This window comes from Lagenorhynchus albirostris, chromosome 5 (assembly GCF_949774975.1).
Source record: "Lagenorhynchus albirostris chromosome 5, mLagAlb1.1, whole genome shotgun sequence".
NCBI lineage: Eukaryota > Metazoa > Chordata > Mammalia > Artiodactyla > Delphinidae > Lagenorhynchus > Lagenorhynchus albirostris.
In genome coordinates, this window is record NC_083099.1 from 8,256,246 (window position 1) to 8,275,114 (window position 18,869).

Consider the following 18,869-nt stretch of genomic DNA (forward strand, 5'->3'; position numbering starts at 1 on the left):
AAGTTAGTATTTTGGAATACATCTTCTGGAATGAAAAAAAGACTATGATACCCTCTTCTCATCTACTGCTTAGACACTTATTGATACCAAATGACCTTAAATACTTGTACCAAATTCTATAATTTCCAACAAAAGTCCATTGAGGGAAAAACCTAAGATGTTTATCTCATGATATAAATGTATGCTATGAACTAGCATCATCCTAAACACTATTTTTTCCTCTGTTTTTATATTAACTACAATTTTAGAGAGAGGGAGGTTAGGTAATTGGTTCCTCTGCCCTTATAAAGGCTCTTCTTCCTCTGTGTTATTCATCCACAGTGGGAAAGCAAGACACATTTGCTCAGCATGTGGTTATATAATCACAAAAAGAGAGTTTTTATTCTATACAAATAAGAAATTCTCAGAAAGGGGTGCAAGTGTCTGCAAAAACAAAGACTTGGATAATCTCTACTTCCTGTTTTTTTCCTTCCTTTTTCAGTTTGTTTTATGATTTTCCAGTCTAGAGATGAGAAAATTATACCATTTCATACATTCGCAGCATTACCACAGAGATGAGAGACCAATCTTGTTCTAGGTTTGTCCAGGAAGCAGAAGCAAGGTCCATGGACAGACATTATAAGAAAAAAGATTTCATCTCTGCATGAATATGATTGTATCTAATAGCTAAGGCGGCCCAAAAGATCACAGGCTACCTCAAATACAGTGAGTTTCCTATTACCAAGACTACTCATACTGAGATGATTGACTGACACAAATACTATAGAAAGGGGACCACAGTGAGCAGCAAAAGCTTGGCCTAGACGACTTCTAAGACCAATAACAAAAATCTAAGAAATAATCTTGCCATGCTTTGTTGAAGGGTTTCCTCCAACCAAGCCCTGAATTCTGGAGATCTTAACTTTTAAATATAGAAATAAAGTATTCAAACACAAGTGCTAAATTTCTCATAAAATTTTATAATATATGTTTATATAAATTATTATAAATACATGTATGTACTTATCGCTTAACCAACGGTCTCAAAATGGACTCTTTAATCACATTTTTCCTAAGCAAAAGAGATATTATTTGGATTTAAATAGTTTTGAAACAAAAGATACACACACACACACACACACACACACACACACACACACACACACAGGCCCTGGATGTACATTACATCTTGATCCTGTTCTGGGTTCCACACTGGCCCATGAACTTTGATCTATCAGAGCTGATGCACTCATTGCACAGATTTCTCAGTGTTGCTGTTTGCATTTCCACTCAGCTCAGTCTGTAAAGGATCAGTCTGTACAGGATCTTCGTTGCCTGCATTTATATGACCCTAATTATTTACTGATATCTGCTTCTGCATAAATTCATGTAAATCATTGAAATCAAGAAATGCACTGCTATATAATAAATGTGTCTGCTATGGCTGCCCTCTAATATTTGAGTGTGGGTTCTTGTGCTGATGTAAAGGGCAGGGTTTTATAGCCCATCATGACTTTCGGAGAGAAGAATCAGGGTTGCCACATGCAATTCAAACTTGTCCTGAACAAGTTTGTCTGACTGAGGGCTGTGTGGGGACTTAAATCCTGCTTGCCCTCAGCTCACCAAGCCATGAGCCCTGATATTGGGTCATGTCCACTGGACTTATGACCTCCCATCAAATGGGATTTCCAGAAGATTTACAAATAATAATTATAGACACAAATGAAAAAAGCCTATACAGCTCTTTGTTTCATTAACATGCATTATTCAACTTGACCATGAAAGATGAATCTATAGCCTATAATCTCATACCATTCTATAGTACAGATAAAAATAATGAAATATAAATAAGTGACTTCCAAAGGAATTAGTCAAAGGAGAATAATAAAGTCAAGTTCAACTGGCTTTTAATCCAACTGATTTTTTAATCAATTGTAATAAAATATTGTTAGCATGATATATGTATAGCATAAAGGATATTGAGGTTTATTATATTACAAAAAAGTATGAATAATTTCTATACTTCAAACTTACTCCTTTATATTTTTTTTCTTGTCTTGTCTTAGATATCTCTGTTTAGTCATGTTCTATGTGAACACCTATTAATAGAGATCATGCTATTATAAGTCTACAGTTTGGGTGAATAATTTTATGAATTGCCTCATCTCAACATTATACCATATCTTCGTTTGTTGGATTCTGAGAAATGGGCCTATACAATGGTTAGAGTGTTAACAGTCTTACCTAATTCTGTATGTGATATTGTGATTTACAATAACAAATATATATTTGGTCTTCCTGGAACAGAGCTCCTAAAACTCTTGTAATTTCCGAATCAATAAGAGCAATGGGGTAATCTTTTGCTAAAATATTTGTTCTCAAATAGCTCCAAAGTGAAAGTGATAAAGGTGAGAGGAGTGCCTTGTTATTCATAACAAGCCTCTTTCAACCTCACCTGAGTTTGTTAATGAGGTGACTTTCAGAAAGCCCCTAAGGATGGGGGCTGGTTGCTGGTGGAGCCAACCATGTGATTAGAAGGTTGGGACTTTCAGCCCCTACCCCACCTCCAGGGAGGGGAAAGGAGCTGGAGGTTGAACCAATCCCCCATTGCGAATGATTTAATCAATCGTGCCTACATTATGATGCCTCCATAAAAACCTAAAAGGACTGGATTGGAAGTGATTTGGGGTTGGTGACCTGTAGAGGTGCTGGGAGAGTGGCACCCCAGGCGGGCATGGAGGCTCTGTGCCCCCTGCGTCTCTTTCATAAGGCTGTTCCTGAGTTATATCTTTTACACTAAATGGATAATCTAGGATGTCAAATATTTTCCTGAGCTATATGACCTGTTCTAGCAAATTAATTGAGCCCAAGGAGGAAGTTGTTAAGAATCTCTGATTTATGGCAAGTGAGTCAGAAGAGGAAGTGACAACCAGGACTTGGGATTGACATCTGAAGCAGGGAAGCAGGGGCAGTCTTGTGGCCTGAGCCCCCAACCTCTGGGATCTGATGTTAAATCGTAGGACACCCAGCTGGTGTGGCTGATTTGCCTGATGTGTAGAAAAACCCACACATTTGGTAACACAGTGAAGTGTAGTAGGAAAGTAAAGGAGAAATCTCAGGAGTGTTCTTCCCAAATCACTAGAAGAATTACAGATTAGTTTTCTCCAGTCTTAGCTTTTCTGTCTCTCTTACGTACCAGATTTTAACCATCTCGCTCTTACCCCACCTTCAACAGATGCAAACATGCACCACACATAACAGTGTTTTCCTGTTCTCCTGCCTCCCCAGCAAAAGGCTTTAGAAATGCACCATAAAAATATTAACAGGATGGAGAGGGAGTGAGTAAAAGGGTGACAGAAGAAAAGAGTAGATAGTATGTGATTTAACAAGTATGTCTATCCACACCTTTCTTGCTGTTGTTAGCCAAAGAGTTGCACAGACCTAACCTCACCCAAAGGAAGACTTCTCGAATGATTCAGAGAGAGAGACCAGCTATTTCTATGAAGCCCCTACAGCCTCAGTATTCCACACGGGAGAGCTATGGAAATACCTCTGGAGAATCTATGGAGCCATTATTTTACTATTAACAGATTCTCATGTTTTTATACTGGGAAGTGTGGGACTGTGTTACAACAGACTTACATAGATGATCGTGGTTATATGGTTTTTATTATTAAATATTCAAATGTAAAAATTAAAGAGAGTAATGTGAACAACACCTAGGTACATATCCTCCAGAATTAATGAATATTTAAATCTTTCCAGATTCATTTTTCATTTTACAATGTTAGAGATGCAGTTGACTTGCCTTCCTCAATGTTAGTCCCTCTCATCTTTCCCCAGAAACACACATAATTCTGGAGTGGACATGTATCCAACTCATCTTTGTTTTTACATTTCCATCATGCTTTTTGTGTGTGTATTTAAACAGCATACAGGAAAGTTTTATGTGTTTCTAAAATTTACAAAAAACTGTATCATTCCTGATGGATCATCTTGAAGTCTGTTCGCCCCCCCAGTAAATTTTGTTTTTGAGACCTATTCACATTGATAAATGTATATCTTATTTGTTTCATTTTAACTACTCTACTGTAGGCATATACCACAGTTTATCTATTCCTCTAAGGATGGATATTTAACTAATTTTCTTCCTTCCTTCCTCCCTCCCTCCTTCCCTCCCTTCCTTCCTTCTTCCCTCCCTTCCTTTCTTTTCTTTCAGTAAACAAAGAAGCAAAGCACGTAAGCATGAGTGCCAGAGTTTCTAAAAGTTCAGTTATCTTACATATATGTTTCAGAACTATAATTCAACATCTACATACACTACAAACTGATCACCACCACAAGTCTAGTTACCATCCATCACCATAGAGTTGACCCCCTTCACCCATTTTTCTCAATCCCCTTATCTTCTGGTAACCACTAGTTTGATCTCTGTATCTCTGTTTGTTTAGTTTTACTTCATTTGATTGTTTCTTTTGTTTTTTTTAAGTCCACATAGGAGTGAAATCATACAGTGTTTGTCCTTCTCCATATCATTTATTTCACATAGCATCATATCTTCAAAGTCCATCCATGTTGTCACAAATGGCAAGATTTCATTCTTTTTATGGCTGAATAGTGTTCCAGTGTGTATATATACCTCAACTTCTTTATCCATTCATCCATTGATGGGCCCTTAGGCTGTTTCCATATCTTGGCTATTGTAAATAACACTACAATGAACATAAGAGTGCATACATATTTGCAAATTAGTGTTTTCATGTACTTCAGATAAATACCCAGAAGTGAAATATCTGGGTCATATGGTAGTTCTAGTCTTAATTTTTTGAGGATACCCCATATTGTTTTCCATAGTTGCAGCACCAAAATACAGCCTCACAAACAGTGTATGAGAGTTCCCTTTTCCCCACATCCAAACTTGTTATTACATGTTTTTTCAATAGCAGTCACTCTAAAATGTGTGAGGTGATATCTCACTATGGTTTTGATTTTCATTTCCCTAATAATTAGTGACACTGAAAATTTTTTCATGTATGTTGGCCATCTGTCTGTCTTCTTTGCAAAAATACCTATTCAGATTCTCTGCCCATTTGGGTTGTGTTTTTGTTGTTGAGTTGTGTCAGGTTTTTTTTTTTAAATATATTTTGGATATTAGACCCTTATCAGAATATTATTTGCAACTATCTCCTTCCATTCAGTAGGTTGCCTTTTCTTTTTGTTGATGGTTTCCTTCACTGTGCAAGTGCTTTTTATTTTGATGTAATCCCATTTGTTTACTTTTGCTTTTGTTTCCCTTGCCTTTGGAGTCATATCCATGAAAACATCACTAAAACTGATGTCAAAGATGTTACCATTTATGTTTTCTTCTAGGAATTTTATGGTTTCAGGTCTTACATTCAAGGCTTTAATCCATTTTGAATTAATTTTGTTGTATGGCTTAATATAGTGTTCTAGTTTCATTCTTTTGCACATAGCTGTCCAGTTTTCCCAACACCATTTATTAAGAGACAATCCTTTTTCCACTCTTTGTTCTTTATTCCTTTGCCAAAAACTTAATTGTCCAAATATGTGTGGGTTTATTTCTGGACTCTCTATTCTATCTCATTGATCTGTGTGTCTGTTTTTGTGTCAGTTACCACACAGTTTTGATTATTATAGCTTTGTAGTATAGTTTGAAATCAGGAGTGTGATACCTCTAGCTTTGTTCTTCTTTCTCAAGATTTTTGGCTACTTGAGATCTTTGTAGGTCCATACAAATTTTAGAATTACTTGTTCTATTTCTGTGAAATACACTGTTGGAATTTTGATAGGAAATGCATTGACTCTGCAGATTGCTTCGGGTAGTATGAAAAATAAAATGAGTAAAAATATGAATGAATAAAAATATGAATTCTTCCAATCCATGAACATGGAATATCTTTCCACTTATTTGTATCTTCTTAAATTTCTTTAATCAGCATCTTATAGTTTTCAGTATAGAGGTCTTTCATTACCTTGGTTAAATTTATTCCTAGGTGTTTTAGTCTTTTTGATGCCATTGTAAATGAGATTGTTTTCCTAATTTCTCTTTCTGATGGTTATTAGTATATAGAAACACCACAGATTTCTATAAATTTGTATCCAATGACTTTACTGAATTTGTTTATTAGTTCTAACAGGTTTTTGGTGGAGTCTTGAGAATTTTCTATATAAGTGTCATGTCATCTGCAAATAGTGATAGTTTTACTTCTTTTCCAAGTTGGATTCCTTTTATTTTTTCTTGCCTTTATTTTTACTTGCCTAATTGCTGTGGCTAGGACTTCAAAGCTATGTTGAATAAAAGTGGCTAGAGTGCGTATCCTTGTCTTGTTCTTGATCATAGAGGAACAGCTTTCACCTTTTCATTGTTGGTGTAGTGTTAGCTGTAGGTTTGTCATATATGGCCTTTATTATGTTGAGGTAAATTCCCTCAATATCAACTTTGTTGAACGTTTTTATTAAAAATGGATGTTAAATCTGTTAAATGCTTTTTCTGCATCAACTGAGGTGATATGATTTTTATCCTTTGTTTTATAAATGTGGTGTATCATATTGACAGATTATCACATATTGAAACATCCTTGCATCTCTGGAATAAAACCCACCTGATCTTGGTGTATGATTCTTTTAATGTATTGTTTGCTAATATTTTGTTTAAGATTTTGCATCTAAATCATCAAGATTATTGTCACATAATTTTTTTTTGAAGTGTCCTTGTCTGTTTTCTGATTCAGGGCTTCATAAAATATGTTTGGAAGATTTGCCTTCTCTTCAATTTTTTTGAAAAATTTGAGAAGAATAGGTATTAAATCTTCTTTGAATGATGAAGTCCTCTGGTAATGGACTTCTGCTCTTTGGGAAACTTTTGATTAATGATTCAATCTCCTTACTAGTAATTGGTCTATTTGGTTTTTCTATTTCTTCATGATCCAGTCTTGGATGATTGTATGTTTCTAGGAATTGTCCTTTTCTTCTAAGTTGTTCGATTTGGGGGTTGATAATTGTTCATAATAATCTCATAATCCTTTGTATTTTTGTGGTATCAGTTGTAACATCTTTTTTACTTCTATGTCCTCTCTTCTTGTTTCTTGGTTAGTCTATCTAAAGGTTTGTCAATTTTGTTTACTTTTTCAAAGATCCAGCTCTTAGTTTCATTGACCTTTTCTACTGTTTTTTTTTTTTGTCTCTATTTCATTTATTTCCACTCTGATCCTTATTATTTCCTTTCTTATAATATTGTGCTTTGGTTGTTTGTCTTTTTCTAGTCCCTGAAGGTGTAAAGTTAGGTTGTTTATTTAGGATTTCTCTTGTTTCTTAAGGTTGGCCTGTATTGGTCTGAATTTCTCTGAGATCCACTTTTACTACTATGGATTACAAAAATCCCATAGATATTTGATACATCATATTTCTGTTGTCATTTGTCTGTAGGTATTCTTTTTTTTTTGATATCTCTTTTGATTTCTTAGATGACCCATTGGTTGTTCAGTTGTTTAATCTCCATATTTTTTTTCTTGTCATTGATTTCTAGTTTTATTCAATTGTGGGCAGAGAAGGTGTCTGATATAACTTCAATCTTCTTGAATTTATTGAGACATGTTTTGTGACCTAACATGTGATCAATCCTGGAGAATGTTCCATGTGCACTGGAGCAGAATATGTATTCTTCTGCTTTTGGATGGAATGTTCAATACATATCCATTAAGATCATCTGGTCTAACATCATTTGAAGGCAATGTTTCCTTATTGATTTTCTGTCTGGATGATCTATCCATTGATGTAAGTGGGTTGTTAAAATCCCCTACTATTATTCTATTGCTTTCAGTTTCTCCATTAAGCCTGTTAATTTGGCCATGTATGTCTTACTGCTCCTTAGTTGGGTGCATATACGTTTATAATTGTTATATCTTTTGGCTAATTTGACCTCTTTATCACAATGTAATGACCCTCTTTTTCTTTCAGTGCAGTCTTTGTTTTAAGGTCTATATTGTCTGCTGTGAGTACAGCTACTCTAGCTTTCTTTTCATTTCTTTTTGCTTGGAATATCTTTTCCCATCCCTTCACTTTCAGTCTTTCTTTTTTTGAAGTAAATCTCTTTTAGGCAGCATATACATATGCCTTTAAAAAAAAAAAATCCATTCAGCCTCTCTATGTCTTTCCATTAGTGAATTTAGTCCATTTACATTTAGTCCATTTGCATAATGGCATAGAGTTAATTGTTTTCTAGCTGTTTTTGTAGTTCCCCTCTGTTCCTTTCTTCTTCTCTTGTTCTCTTCCCTTGTGCTTTGGTGGTTTCCCTTAGTGTTATGGTTATGTTCCTTTCTCATTATCTTTTGTGTATCTACTACAGGCTTTCGCTTTGTGGTTACCATCATATTGACATATAACAGACTATATATTTAACAGTCTATTTTTAAGTTGACAGCAAGTTTGGGTGCATTCTAAAACTCAAAATTTTTACTACATGCCCCCTCCAAATGGTCTGTGTTTTGATGTCACATTGTACCTCTTTGTATTTTCTGTATCCCTTAACTAATTATTGTAGTTGTAGTTATTTTTACTACGTTCATCTTTTAAACTTCATACCAGCTCTATAAGTGATTAATCACTACCTTTACTATACATTTACCTTTACCAATGAGATTTTTACTTTAATGGGTTTTTTTTGTTACTAATTAGTGCCCTTAGAAGTCCCTTTAGCATTTCTTGTAAGGCCATTTTAGTGGTAATGAACTTCTCTAGTTTTGCTTGTCTGAAAAATTCTTTATCTCTCTTCCAACTCTGAATGATAACCTTTCAGGGTAGAGAATTCTAGGTTGGAATGTTTTTGCTTTCAGCACTCTGAATATGTCATGTCACTCTCTTCTGCCCTATAAAGTTTCTGCTGAAATATCTGTGGATAGCTTTATAAGATTTTCCTTGTATATTATAAGTTATTTTTTTCTTGCTGCTTTTAGGATTCTCTCTTTAACTTCTACAGTTTTAATTATAATGTGTCTTGGTGTGTGTGTCTTTGGGTTCATTCATCTTATTTGAAACGTCTGGGCTTCCTGGACCTGGATGTCTGTTTCCTTCCTCAAATTAGGGAATTTTACAGCCATTGTTTATTTCATTTTTTTCTGGTCCTTTCTCTCTCTCCTCTTTCTGGGGCCCCTATAATGTGAATGTTATTCGGCTTGATGTTGTCCAAAAGGTCCCATACAGTACCCTTACTTTTATTTAATTCTTTTTTCACTTTTCTGCTGTCTGGGTGAGTTCCAATGTTTTGTCTTTCAGCTCACTGAATCATTCTTGACCTCATCCATTCTGTATTTGAACACCCTGAGTGTATTTTTCAGGACAATTATAACTTCTATTTGGTACTTTCTTATATTTTCTGTCTCTTTGTTGAACTTCCCACTGTGTTCATACACTCTTCTCCCAGGCTCAGTGAACATCTTTATTACCATTATTTTGACTCTTTATAGGATAGATTGCTTATCTCTGTTTCATTTGGTTCTTTTTTCTGAAGTTTTGTCTTGTTCTTTCAATTGAAACATATTCCTCTCTCTCCTCATTTTGCCTAAGTCTCTGCGTTTTTTTCTGCTTATTAGGTAAATCAGCTATCTCTACCATTCTTGAAGGATTGGCCTTATTTAGAATATAAGTGGGACTCAGAAATGCAATCCCACCTGGCCACCAGAACCAGGCACTCTAGGGGTCCCCTATGTGTGCTGTGTGTGTCTTCCTATAGTGGTGGGGCCAGGACTACTGCTGCTGCATAATGCTGGGCAGGGTTGGCCTCCAGACACACTGTGGGCCCAGTCACAGCTGCTGTGGGAACACTGTTCAACCAGCTGTGAGTCCTGGCAAAGGCACAAGGGTAAGCAGGGCTGTCAGCAGGGCATACCCACTAGCACTAACAGATTAGTGGGAGAATTCTAAAACAGTGCCCACCAGTGCTAGTGTTAGCAAGGCAGCCTGAGATAACAAAACTTGTTTCCACCAGTGTCTCAGTCCCTGGCGAGGTTCCCACCTGGTTCCTGCCTCTCCAGCAAATGCTTCAAAATTAGTAAGTGGGTTCCCTTCACTTACATCCTCTGCTTTTCAGTCTGGTGCTTTTGCACTGGTTTTTGGATCAAGTGTGTCTGTGCTCAAGATTTTTAAGACTAAGCTTTCCATCCCCTGAAGTTCTATACTTTTCCTGGATTTTCAAAGCCAGTTGTTTTTGGACGCTCATCTCTCCTGTGCAAAATCTAGGAGTTGGGGTGCCTGAAGTGGAGTTTGAGTTCCTCCCTCCTCAGGGCAAAGATCCATACTTTTGAGATTTCTCTCAATGTGGATCACCACAGCTGGGGTGTGGTTTTATCCTTGGTGAGACCTTGTCTCTGCCTCTCCTACCTGTCTTGATGCTGTCTTCTCACCTTTTGTTGTGGAGGCTCTGTTTTCAGGTCCCTTTTCAAGAGAGTTATCCCATATGTAGTTGTAGATTTGTTTTATCCTTTGGAGGAGGTGCATTCAGGACCTTCCTATCCTGCCATCTTGAACCTTCCTCCCTCTCTTATCTTACATTTTTAATAGTAAATTCAATAACCTTTCATTTTTACCTTTTTAAAAATTGAAGTATAATTTGTTTACAGTGTTGTGTTAGTTTCAGGTGTTCCACAAATTGATTCAGTTACATATACATACATACACTATACACACACACACACACATACACTATATATATATATTCTTTTTTGGCTTCTTTTCCATTATAGGTTATTACAAGATATTGAGTCTAGTTCCCTGTGCTGTATGGAATGTCCTTGTTGTTTAACTACTTTATATGTAGTGGTGTGCATCCGTTAATGCCAAACTCCTAATTTGCCAAACTCCTAATTTATCCTATCCCCACCTCTATCAGCTTCGGTAACGATAAGTTTGTCTCCTATGTCTGTGAGTCTATTTCCGTTTTGTAAATAAGTTCATTTGTATCGTTTTTTTTAGATTCCACATATAAGTGATATCATATAGTATTTGTCTGACTTCACTTAATATGATAATCTCTAGGTCCGTCCATGTTGCTACAAAAGGTATTATTTCATTCTTTTTTATGACTAATAGTCCATTGTGTATATATACCACATCTTCTTTATCCATTCATCTGTTGATGGACATTTAGGTTGCTTCCATGTCTTGGCTATTGTAAATAGTGCTGCTACGAACATTGGGGTGCATATATCTTTTCGAATTAGAGTTTTCTCTGGATATATGCTCAGAAGTGTGACCCCTGGATCATATCATAAGTCTATTTTTAGTTTCTTAAGGAATCTCCATGCTGTTCTCCACAGTGGCTGCACCAATTTACTTTCCCACCAACAAGTATAGGAGGGTTCCCTTTTTTTCCACACCCTCTCCAGCATTTATTATTTGTAGACTTTTTGATGATGGCCATTCTGACTGATGTGAGGTGATACCTCACTGTAGTTTTGATTTGCATTTCTCTAATAATTAGCAATATCGAGAATCTTTTCATATGCTTCTTGGCCATCTGTATGTCTTTGTAATAATCGTCCTATTAGGAGGCAAGAATTCATTTATTTCATTCAAAGAGCTAAATTATAACTGAACATGAGGACCTACAGAAACAGTATATGTATTTTGTAAAATATTTACCCAGCAATGAATCCCATAATTTTTACTAGGTATAATTAGCAAATGCTGCTGGTGACTCTTCTGCTACAAACTGTCCACCTAGAAAAAGTCCTTCACTTACTATGGTCTCCTGAGATTGGCACCCACTCAGGGTGCTGACGGTAATGATAATATTAAATCAAAACTGTTTTCAGTACTATCAAGAGTTAACAGAGCCAGGCAGAGATGGCAGCCACTTATGATTCCAGCTTTTTTTTGTTTTTGCATGGAGAAAGAAGATCAATGCATGAGGTGTAAGGAGATAAATAGCATTTGTAATGAGAACATCAGAAAATGGCCTGGTGTTGCTGATAGGATGAACTATCTAGGTTGAACAATAGAAAATTGCCATTTTGTAGGTGAAATACTGGCAATACATCAAAATAGGCTGTTACTCGTGCTTTCTGGATTTGGAATGAGCAGGACTGGTATTTTCTGAAATAGTCAAAAACTATTTCTAGGAGACCTGTAGGTTCCTAAACACGTATGACCCGTGCCAATTGAGACTTGGATGTGCTCCTTTCATATCGTATCTCTCAAATATTTAATACAACCCTCACACTCACCCTTTACCCAGGGCTGCCATCCAGAGTTGTGCATTTGCACACTTCACAAAGGATAACAACCAAAGGGCTGGTAGGGGGCTGTTGACCAGTCTTATGCCCTAAGATGCCACTTAGCACCCCCCAGGAGGTCCCTTTTTCACACTGATTTGCCCAACAGGTGTTCCTTTTTCTAATTTTCACAAAAGCGCCTTAGAGGCTATTGTAGATCATCTCTAAATTCTATGCAAGCCTGGAAATTGAAGCATAAGATGAACTGGGAAGTCAATGGTGAGGCAGGCCTTCATAGCATGTGCAGATGGCAACTCTTCTCTGTTAGATGGGACATTTGGTTTCCTTATAGCTCAAATCTTTCTACATCAAAAATCCCTCTGCTGAAATTGTTAAGAGATTTTCAGTTCTAGAGTCTGAGTGAAGAATATGGTTGGGGAAATAAAACCAAGAGTCAGATTATCTTCTTGGCAACCAAACAGAGATGACATATTCCAGTTACATTAGGACATTTGCAATCTATTGACTGAAGTTAATAAATCTGTGGGGTGTGTTTTGTTTGCTGATCACACGAGAAGCTCCCGTTTGACCATGTATTTTCCTTTGAAAAACAAAACAAAAAATTTTGTAGCACTAATTCTTCTCAACGATTCTCTCGCTAAAAACAATTTCCAACTGAGATACAGCACCAAACATCTCAAATGTATAATTCAAAGATTTTAAAGGCAATTCAGCATAGTGACCTCTGACTTGATCTAAGTATTGTGTATTCACTGTGGGTGTCAGGTCTCAACTCATTGCAATTAATTTGATGTATTGATTTAATATCTCGGGCCAAGTTGTATTTACCTGGCAAGGGCAAGGTGGAAGATGATTCTGGGAGAAAAGGAATGTTTGCGAATGAACATGAGATCCTTTGATGAAACAAAAGCCTAGAGTAGGTAACCTTCACAGAATCAGACCCCAAACACCCATTATCTCAAGGCACAATCTCCCAAATTAGAGCTAATAATGATTCAGCATTGTATTGTTGGTTACTTTCATTCTGTAAAAGAATACCCTGGGGTAGAAAGGAAGCCAAGCAATAGATCTGCTCTTGTAGGCTGGTCCATTAAGAGACCTTTATTTAAACTAGGGCCAAATTACAGAGAACCATTTCACAATAATATCTACACTACCAGAAGTTCTGGAGAAAAGATGCCATCTTTCTTTTCTAATATATAAATTTACTATTACTTTTAAAATGATCTGTTCTGATCATACACATTAAGTACTAAATAAAATGTAATATGTAAAAAAGATAATTTATATAAGGACAACCAGATCATTTTCTATCATCTTTCTTATTCATTCAAAAGAAGTTGTAGATCGTCTAGAACTTCCCAAGCATTATGTATAAGAGAAATATACTGAATAAAACACGATCCCTGCCCTCAAATTATGTATTATTTAATGGGGAACATGTATGAACAGAAAGAAAAATGCAGTACATTTTGATCAGTGTCATTATAAAAGTACATGTGCATATTTTATATTGAAATATAATCAATTAAAAAAATAGGATCCCTCATTTTCAGTTAGTACAAGTTTTCCCTATGGTAGTAAATATATATTTTGAACATCATGTTACTGACTGCAAACTAGTTCATGCTTTGGATATGCTTTAATTTGTTAAACATTTTCTTACACTTTTGTGTTCAGATTATTTAAAAATTTTCACTCCTTAACTAACCCAGTAATGGACACCTTTCACATGTGTCCTAAGGCAAATTTCTAGAAGTTAAAAGTTTGGGTTCAAAGGTTAAGAACATTTTTAAAACTCCTGGCACATTATTGCAAAATTGCTTTCCAAAGAACAAAAGCACTGTGCCAAATTACACGTCTACAGGAGATGAGCCTTTTAAAAGATATAAACACAAGTACACACTACTTCATATTCATATTGACCTTAATTTCATCAAAGTCTGAAATTTTTCTGAATGCAAACAATCTCTTTATTCTTAGGCATAAGTGAATAGATGTTTATATTACATAAAGTCTCAGAGATGATCATTGGTTTTATCTGATTACCTCTATTTCAAAATTAAAACATTTTTTTAAAGCAAAAGAAGATACAATTTTTGGTATCCGTAACCAATGACATATTATGCATTTTGCTGTCACTTTTTATAACAACCATCTAAAACCACGTAGCTGGGGGCTTCCCTGGTGGTGCAGTGGTTGAGAATCTGCCTGCCAATGCAGGGGACATGGGTTTGAGCCCTGGTCTGGGAAGATCCCACATGCCGCGGAGCAACTGGGCCCGTGAGCCACAACTACTGAGCCTGCGCGTCTGGAGTCTGTGCTCCGCAACAAGAGAGGCCGCGATAGTGAGAGGCCCGCGCACCACAATGAAGAGTGGCCCCCGCTCGCCGCAACTAGAGAAAGCCCTTGCACAGAAAAGAAGACCCAACACAGCTAAAAATAAATAAATAAATAAATAAATTAAAACCATGTCTGATCCATCTTCTCTCATTATCAAGTCTGGTATCTGTGCTACCTGGTTCTAAGTAACGTGAAATAGTCCACTGTTTATTTAGACTTCATTAATCTTCCGTTTTTAGCCTTTGCAAATATAAAATTGTGATAATCACCAATCACAAGAGAAAATTAGTCACATACATGGAAATCAAGAAAATTCTCTCTCCGATTTCTATAAAAAACTGGGAATAAAATTCACTGAAACTCTCAAGTTATTAAAACACATTCTTTTGCATGAACATTTTCAACTATTTTTATGTGTGTTAAATACGAATTAATGGCAATATTATTTACTTCAACTTCTTTCCTACTTTTGAACAACTAATAACAGACAGAAGTAACAGAATCAAACAAAGACCAACATTTAGAAAGTGAATCAGTTGTCCCACTAGATGAGGTAATTCTAGACTAATTTACAACTTGAAATGATAAGTGTCATGGAATTTCTTTTCTAAGAAGACACCAAATTTGGAGTTGAAAGATCTGGTTTGGCTTTTTCACTTACTAGCTGCATGACATACAGCAGTTACCTTACCTCTAAGCCTTAGTGCCCTAAACCATGAAATGGTGTAGGAATAAAATCAGTTATCGCCCATAAAAGTGGATAACACACAGTAGGTATTTTGAATATCAGTCTTTTTCATTGGTAGGCTAATTCCTTTATCCTTTCTCATAGCCCTTATTAGCCAAAGCAGTCAGTGTGGGGCTTTATTTATAATTTTCCAGCTAATGTTCTACTTTTTATCAATTTTGGAAAATAATGTGATGAATACAAATGAATACAAATGAGCTAAACATATTGGTGATGTAGAACATGAATAAACCTCCATTTTATTTGTCAATGGGGATGAATTTTTTCTAATGAGTCACAGAGCTAGCAACGGTGTGAGGAAAACATTTATCCTATGTTCCTAAATACAATATAGAATCTATTTTATGGTTTCTTCAAGCTGCTTTAAAATTTTCACATCTGTACCACTCTCCTACAAAGGGTCCCAGATGATTATTATTTTTAGTTTAAAACTCTCACGTGGTGCAAAATAATCTAGAAATTCTAATCGTACTCCATATGAGCCTAACATGATCAAGTAGAAAAAGTATAGCCTAAAGGTTAAGAATGTAGATTTTAGAGTAGGGATCAGCAAACTTTTTCTGTAAAAGACCTGAGTCTAAGTATTTTAGGCTTTGAGGGTCATCTAGTCTCACGAACACTCAACTCTGTCATAGCACGGAAGAAGTCATAGAAAATATATAAACAAGTATTGTCGTGAAATATTCTTTTCATTCTTTTGAACCATTTAAAAATGTAACCACTATTCTCTAACTCACCTGTTGTTCAAAAACAGAAGGTGAGCCAGACAGGCCTGTGGGCCAGTTTCCAGACCCCTGCACCAGAGTCATACTGTTTGAACTCAAATTCTGGCTTTTCCCTTTGTGACTGTACCAACCTGAGCAAATTAGTCTCCTCCCTCCACTGAGGGGTCTAAGTTGGAAGGAAAACTGCATTCATGTGACTTTTAGGGGGTCTGAAAGAGGAATACATGAAAGTGCATAGCATTATGCATGCGGGGCTGCCCCACATGGCAGCTCCCCTCTGATTCAAGCATCTTTATTTTCATAGGTATCATGTACCCTGGAAACACAAGATCCTTGAATCCTGACAGACTTGCACCCAAATCCTGATGGCTGATTGTTAACTGTGTTTCAGCTCACTATGGTGTCACAAGGAGGCTGCAAGTTACCTGCACTTCAGGATTGATGTGAGAACCTGGTTCTCAGACTACACACTGAACGTTTTACTGAGTCTCTGGCATAAACAAGACGTTTAAAAAGTTTTGGTTACTGTTATTTTATGCTAAACTCTTTTTCCTAATCTCCATAGGGTGTAGGTAGTTGATATACTTTCTATGTCTGTACCACTTATAACATGTGTCTGTCTCTGTGTGTATCTCCTGTCAAGCTCTGTACTGAGAACAAAGCACTCATATTCAAACACAACCCATGGTTATTGTTGGGAATTCTTGAGTTCTCATGTATACGTGGTTCCTAATCTGGACAACGGATCGCTTCTAGGAGCCAAAGTTCTCAATAAGGAAAAGTATCATGCATTACCATTTACTCTCCATCCCCTCCACTTCACTGTGATATCAGAAGAGAATAAAACACTGGCCCATTTGGGGGTAAAGATCACTAATACTACGGAGAATAGAAGCTTTGCCTGCGTTGGGAAGAAATGAGTAAAAGGAAGAATCAAGGACAAGAGAGGCTAAGGAAGAAACACAGAGGGAGGGAGATGTTCTGCCTGGTTTTTGAGATTAGTAGGAAAACCAGATTGAGGCACCCAAAGAGTGACGTTGGCTCCGAAGGGGGATGATGATACTTCCCATGTTATGCTTGAAAGTAAGCAACAAACTCCAGCTAGTGATTTTAAGGAGTCACTGGATCTAATCCAGGCAAAAGGAGCCCAGTGAGGAATCCAGGGGAAGACTTGGAAGCACAGTGGTGAAAACAGACCCGAAGTCTTGTGGTCTAGTGGAAGTTCAGGGATGAGAAAATGGGACACTGTGGATGTTCAGACTGTACGTAAACATGCAGATCGCATGCGTGCTGGTGGCGTTTCCTGTTATTGAAAATCTTTAGGGAACATTATAAGATGAGTACTGCGTTGGCAGAGCAATGCAAAACTGCAGGGGGTGCTATTCAGACCCCTGTCTTGTAGTCTCACGTGAATGGCACCTGCTAGAGCTTTGCTGAGCACAGCCTGGAAGGCCTGAGCATTAGCAAGTTAACAGCTGCCTTTCCTGCAGAGTGAACTGGTGTGTGTGTGTGTGTGTGTGTGTGTGTGTGTGTGTGTGTGTGAGATGTTGGAGCAGAAACCTTAATGCTAAATAAAGCATGATGCCTCCCAACGTAACTCGGTTTCTTGGTGCCAAGGCCTTATCAAGACAAGGATTATACAAACTATATCTTCTTTTGAGGGTCTTGGTCTCCACAAAATACCAAGCACGCCCTTGTAACAGTTGAGGTAAAAAGTCTCTGGGTATTCCAACTACTACTGATCAAAACACACACACGCACATTTACACACACACACAAATACATAATTATACCAAATATATGCAGACATTTTATGAAATAAATACAGTAGGTGCTGCCTTTCCCAAAGCCATCCAGCCAACACTGCTGATTGTTGAAGTACTGCTCAGTACAATCCGTATGCCCAATATGAAGGCTGTAAGAAGTTTTCAAGTTATGCATTTACAAGATAGTATTCAGTATTTACACTATTGGAATATCTGAGACTGGAGGAAGCTTTATATGGTCAAGAAGAATTTCAAATCAAAAGGGTTATTTCAAAGTATATATTTGCCATTCCTGACAATGTGGTTTACTCAAAGTATCACTTTTCATAGGCACTGAATTCATAATAAACACCCGTGAATATACAAACAATACGCCTCACTTTAAATCACTGGTGTGTACATACACCCAACCTACGACAACAGCACGAATATTTTATGGGAGAAAATAACATACCTTAAGTACCTTACAATTTTGTGCTAACTTTAGTTCCACGTCATGGACATAAATATTGTCTGAATCTGTCACCTATGAATGCGGGAGTCCAAGAAACAAAAGGACTTCCAGACTAGATGGGAATGCCTATTCTAGAGGATAATGATTACAAGGAACTTGCAAGTCCACATCAATAAAACACCCCACCTTCCAAAAGCCACGCAGCAAGCCAATGATTTTGGAAGCAGAATCTTACACATGAAGGGCAAGTTATTACATATAGTGAATATACACACCACATTCAGGAATCAGGGAGAAAGCTATCATTCTTAGAAGCCCTTAGGAGGAAAACAGATGTCAAAAACAATGACAACTAGGCCAATCTACTACATGCTCAAGAAGTAGTAGCTATGAAGACTTTGCCCTTGAATAGCCTACTATAGCGTGATGGGATAAAAGGATGTCTAGGCTGGGAGCCAGCAGACAAGTCTATGGCCCCACTATGCTACTGATACACTATGGGACCTCTGGTAAGTCACTTAACCTCTCTGTGCCTCAGTTTCCTTATCTGTAAAACAATGGATTGGATTTTTATGGGCCCCTGCTCTAACATTCTGTAACTCTCTT

The 18,869-nt window shown here is 36.9% G+C and overlaps 1 protein-coding gene across 1 annotated transcript in view; it reads right to left on the reverse strand.

Moving 5' to 3' along the window:
* KCNH8 (potassium voltage-gated channel subfamily H member 8) overlaps positions 1-18,869 on the reverse strand; it is a 384,891-nt gene that overhangs the window by 276,208 nt on the left and 89,814 nt on the right. The gene's annotated exons all lie outside the window — the stretch shown is intronic.